This window comes from Pseudophryne corroboree, chromosome 6 (genome assembly GCF_028390025.1).
Source record: "Pseudophryne corroboree isolate aPseCor3 chromosome 6, aPseCor3.hap2, whole genome shotgun sequence".
Classification (NCBI taxonomy): domain Eukaryota; kingdom Metazoa; phylum Chordata; class Amphibia; order Anura; family Myobatrachidae; genus Pseudophryne; species Pseudophryne corroboree.
In genome coordinates this window covers 39419506-39425330 of record NC_086449.1, presented here as the reverse complement: position 1 = coordinate 39425330, position 5825 = coordinate 39419506, and the positions used below count along the sequence as shown (strand labels likewise).

Sequence of the window (5825 nt, the reverse complement as noted above, 5' to 3'; positions counted from 1 at the left end):
GCCAATGGCTCCTGGTGGACCCGTCTATACCCCATGGTACTAATGTGGACCCCAGCATCCTCTACGGACTACGAGAAAAGGATTTACCAGTAGGTACCAAAATCCTATTTTCCCTCCATTGCAATTAATCAGCTGGGCACTATACCTTCTCCTAAGTGCTAGCTCTCTCATGGGGTGGGGAGGGGAGAGGGAATGGGGAGTAGTTTTGGAGAACATTCCATCACCTAGCCAGCCCCCTGATCTGTCTCTGGGCCACCCAGCTGTCTCTCCCTCAGCTGCTCCCTGGGTCCACCTCTGGCTACGACATGTAGGGATGGTTGGCCTTGAGCCTTGGCACCACCCGATCAGTGCCTCAGGCAGCTCCCTTTCATGCAGCCCTGGTCTCCAAGACACAGCTCCCTAACAGCCACCACATGCGCCAGCATCTCAGCAGCCCAAGATGCTCTTCTCAGCAGTTACCTCAGGACAGTGCCTGCTTTTTTATATATCCTTGCCCTACTGCAGCTCTGTCCTGACTCCTGACCAACTGTCACTCGCTTCCAACCGTCACTGGTCATGTGAGGTGCTCCTGACCTCCTGCAAAGCTGCCAAGGCAGCTGGGAATGATCTGCCTGTGTAATCTTATGCACTGCAGCACGCTCCATAGTGTCAGACGTAATACCTCACATAGGTGGAGATGTACTAAGCAGTGAAAAGAGTGGAGAAGGGAGCCAGTGGAGAAGTTTCCCATGGCAACCAATCAGCACTGAAGTAACATTTATAATTTGCATACTATAAAATTATACAGAGCAGCTGATTGGTTGCCATTGCCGACTTCTCCACTGGCTCACTTCTCCACTCTTTTCACTGCTTAGTACATCTCCCCCTAGTGGGGTATTACATATATGTGTGTGTCTGTGGTGATATTTATTTCCCTGAAATTGGGATATGTAAGGAAAACTAACTTCTGAGTTCATCCACTGTAACTTGGTATCTCTTCCTTTTTCAGATAAAGCCAAGGGACGCTGCCCATGTGACAGAATGCAGGTCACTGCTCATCTGGGCGAGACTGTTACTCTGAAGTGCTGCCTTAACCTGAGCTCCTGGAACTCAAAAGCGACCTCACTGACTTGGGAGAATAAAGAGCAAGTTCAGGTCTATTCCCAGAACTGGGCTGGAGACGCGGTCGAATCGAGTACCGGGTATGCTGGCCGAACATCGATGTCTAGGAATGGAGACCTCGAGTTACGGAATGTCACTGCATCTGATGCTGGGATTTACACTTTCTGGGTCACTCAGTCAGAAGAACACAAATCTTCGTGTTGTGAAGTTGTACTAATAATTGTAGATAGTGCAGACGGAAATGCTGGTTAGGTGGGTCTTCATATTGTAGAGACTCTACGCAACAGCAGAGGGGCATTTATAATGAGTGCTCAGGAGAAGTGTATAGGAATTCGTGCAAGTTGTTCTACTGTAGATTCTTCTTTGTGCATATCCAATTCAGTTTATTCTTGTCACAACTGAAGGGAAATGGAACTTATGGACTCAAAAGGGAGAACGTATTGGTAGGTAAAGGGAGTCAGACGCGCTACCGTTGCGCCATGAGGTCTCTTGTGAGCAGTCGCTTGTTCACTGATTCCGGTGCTTTAGACTACCAATATACTATCTGCATACACTGGATTAAGAATTTGGTTATTGGTAAGCAAACAAGCCCACATCCTTACTTCCATAACCCAAGAATACGATTGGTTGTCTTCCCTTTACTGCAAAGTCATTATTCTTAACAAAATAAGTAAGATCAAAGGAAACATTGATCAAAAAAATCAAATTACTTGTAAATGTCTTATTAAATAAGAGAAATATTGGTGTTTGCCCTTATGTAAAATTTTGAAGTTGTCTGTGACCGGAATTGAAATGATGAAATATGAAACAAAACTTAGTCATAAAGAAACCAAGAGTACAGAGTATGCTTCAATGTCAAGATATGGTAATTTCCAATAAACTGGGTATTTTTTGCATAAGTATTATGAGAAATGAGCACAATGGACATTTATTATGAAACTGTGCAGGTGATATAGTTATCCCTGTGAGCAAATATCACATTACAGAAGGTGGATGACAGACTTGGCAGCTTGTTTCTTTTATGGTGTTTCATTTGGTAAATTTCATCTTCAAAATGGTTATTGACCCCGACGTGATTTGAACACGCAACCTTCTGATCTGGAGTCAGACGCGCTACCGTTGCACCACAAGGTCATTTGTGAGCAGTCGCTTGCCCCTAGCAGTAGCCTGAAGGTGAGAAGAGTGGTGAGTACAAACCGGGGGCCGCGCTAGGGGGCCCCCCCAGTACTTTGTGTGGCGCAACGCGGGGAACGGCGTATGGGACCCTCCACGTGGGGTCCCGCTACAGCCCCCCCATGTACACTGGCAGTGGTAGTGTAAAACTAGCATTTATGTGATGTTTTCAACAGTAAAGGGGACTTTGCCAGTATGAATATCTATAAAAGCTCCGGCGCCATTGCAGGGGGCGGAGCTACCTCAGAGCGGGACCAGCGGCATTTTGGTGCCTTCCTCTGCTTACAGCTGCAGCAGCAAGGGCACACAGCTCCTCCAGACTCTCCAGAATACACAGATAACTGGTACAGGGGTGTAAAACGGGGGAGAGCCGCTGTTGTACACAATCCTAGTGTCCTGAAAAGGACAAATTCATCCGGTTATATTGTGATTTATATTAGAGCCTGTACAGCTTACTGAGTTTGTCAGGCTTCGGTGTGCTGTCCCTCCTCCATTTTATGTCTCCTTCTCACATACAGTAAGGGCAGACTTGCAATTGTATCTTTGTCTGTGGGTGTGTGAGTGTTGTTTACTGTAAACATGGTAAAACACAAGCTGTGCGGTGTATATCACACCAGATTCTCTCCCTCATCCACTGATTCATTATCATGTGAGCAATGCAGTCAGTCTTCTCAAGTTTGTGAAGATGCTGGGGAGGCATATACTCGGGTTACGCTGCCGCGTAGAGCGCCATACTGTAGAGGGTGCTGCTGCAGAGAGTGAGTTACCATCACTCACTCTCTACAATGCCGCGGTCGCCTGCCCTGCACACAGGCTGCTGAGGTCAGAACTCAGAAGATGCAGGAGCATCTGAAGGATTACACTAAGCAGGTCTGGCCATCTCCACTACAGGGGGGAGGCAGGGGGGGGGGGTCTGCCCTGTAGATAAACATAGTCTTACAGGGCTTTCCAGCCTTCTGTGTACTCGAGTGTGAGGGCCACTTTTATAACACTTTCCGATAATTGCGTTTATCTGGCAGAGTGCTATGACAAAGAAATGGAGTAGTTTGTCCACTTTGAGAACTTCCAACCCCCCCATCCCCAGTTACTGATGGTACAGCCCTGATTCAGGGGAGCATTCTGCTGTTTACATTTGCACACTGACCTGGAGCTGGCCGGGCAGGAATACAGGAGTAGCAGCATGTCTCTGCCCCAGGAGGACCAGCGGAACATGGAGGAGGAGGAAGAAGAGCAGGATTCTGAATGAGTATTAGGACTATCAGCAGGATGAGAAATTGAATTTAGGTATGGTAGTGTCTAGCTTCCCAGTTGTGGAACTACAAGTCCCAGCATGCGTTGAACAGCTCTTTCCATGGCATGCTGGGACTTGTAGTTCCACTGTAGCTGGAGAGACAGGGTTGCCTAATCTGATTATGCTAAATAAGGGGTAGGATACATGCTGTGGAACTACACATTCCAGCATGCCTTTCCACAAATTTAGTCTTTTCTAGCTGCAAAACGTTTGCAAGGTATGCTGGGATGTGTAGTCCCACAACATTGCCCTAAAAGTGTAGTGCCAAACATTGCCCCCACCTGCCCTAAATCATTAATCCCATGATCTACACCCTTTTGCAGTCAGTTTGTGATCTGCAATGTGTTTTGGTTGGTGTGGACTAGGGTTACTATACGTCATGTAATTGGGTGCCAGATGACTCCTCCAGTGGGATCCACTGTCCCATATATTTATTTTTAAAAAATAGCAACGCTAACCCACTAACTCCGTCACCCCTGCCTCAGTCACCTACTCTCTCCTATGATCCCTGCCCACTATCTCCTTGTCACCCCTGCCTCACCAGTCACCCACTAACTCCTTGTCACCTCTGCATCGCCAGTTACCTACTATATCCCTGTCATCCACTATTGACCTGTACCCTTGGGTGTACAATTGTGTGGCCATGCCCCTTTCTTTGGAGACCACACCCCGACACCGCACCTTTGGTGCACGCTGCCCTTTAAAAGGTTTATCCAATCATGGAGCGACATTTTTTTGGGTAAGCAAAAATAAATTAAGGTCGGGCCGGCCCTGTGGGGAGAAAGGAAGGGGGGGGGGGGAGGTCTGGGTATCGGTAGCCTTCCTGGCTCAGTGCCATGAAATCTATGATGTCTGATATGTCATCCCAGCTCACTGCTAATAATCAGCAAACACAACAGTTGCAACTGGCTGTTGCTGACCTGACTGCTAATGCAGACAAACACCCCCCCCTCCCTAGTTTATGACCACCTAAGCGTGAGTTACCTGCTTTGCTCTCAGAATCTGAGGAAGAAGTACAGGAGAAGGGGGAGGAATTGGATCCTATTCCTGAGGAATCCACTTCGACACAGGGTATTGAGACCCTCATACTGGCTATCAGGGATGTGTTAAAACTCCCTTTAGACTTTTAAGTTTAGAGAATGCTGCGACATCGCAGTCTTTCTTCCTAGCACAGAAAAAACTTTGTCACATTTCCTGATTTTCTACGGAATTAGAGGACTAATTTAAGCAAGCCTGGAAAAATCCTGAAAAGAAATATCAGGTTACCAGATGGTTTTTGCATACTTTCCCATTTACCATAAAAAAAAATAATGAGACAGTGCTTTTTACTTTGATCTCAATTCTATCCAATGATTATTAAAACATATAAACATACACCATAATACAGATACCGGACAATATCACATACATGAATTACATAATATAAATACAGTCAATTATTAAAATCAACTATCACAATTGAGCCCTTAAATTGTGACATCCAATATTTACATCCAGGTCACCACATAACTAATTCTCATTTAATCCTGTGTCTCTGAAAAGATGATTATCAATTATGCTGCATTCAGATCGCAAATGCCGGATCCTACCCGGTAAGAGAAACGTGTACTTACCGGGTGGGATCCGGCATTTGCGCTCCGTTGCTGGCTTTCCGACCCGGCAATATACCGGGTCGGTTGCCATAGCAGCGGAGGGCGCAGCAGCAGCAGGGGCGGGGGTGGAGGCGGCGCCGGGAGATGAGCTCATCTCCTGCGCCGCCTCTGCCTATGCTGTGAATGGGAGCCGTATCGCATCGGAACAGCTCCCATTCACACTGCGCCTGACCCGGTAATCAACCCGGTAATAACCCTTCTTTTTTACCGGGTTGAATTACCGGGTCAGGCGACCCGCTAACTCACCAAAGGACCTTTCACATCGCACACGGACCCGTTTCGACACGGCAATATGCCGTGTCGATACCGGGTTTTTAGTGCGATGTGAAAGGGGTTTTACAGTCCCAATAAATCTTTCCCACAAAGGGCATTATGGCCCTCATTCCGAGTTGATTGCTAGCTGCCGTTTTTCGCAGCATAGCGATCAGGCTAAAAATGGGCTGTTCAGCGCATGCGTATGGGCTGCAGGGCGCACGTGCTAAGTACTTTCACACAAAAAAATGCAATTTTACACAGAGACGAGCAACGCTTTTCAGTCGCTCTGTTGATCGGTGTGTGATTGACAGGAAGTTTGTGTTTCTTGGTGGTAACTTGCCATTTTCCGGGAG

The 5825-nt window shown here is 47.1% G+C and overlaps 1 non-coding gene across 1 annotated transcript; it reads right to left on the bottom strand.

Moving 5' to 3' along the window:
- Positions 1-2163: 2163 nt before the first annotated feature.
- TRNAW-CCA (transfer RNA tryptophan (anticodon CCA)) lies at positions 2164-2235 on the bottom strand. The gene has a single exon. It is a non-coding gene; the product is annotated as a tRNA-Trp (tRNA).
- Between the last annotated feature and the right edge of the window lie 3590 nt (positions 2236-5825).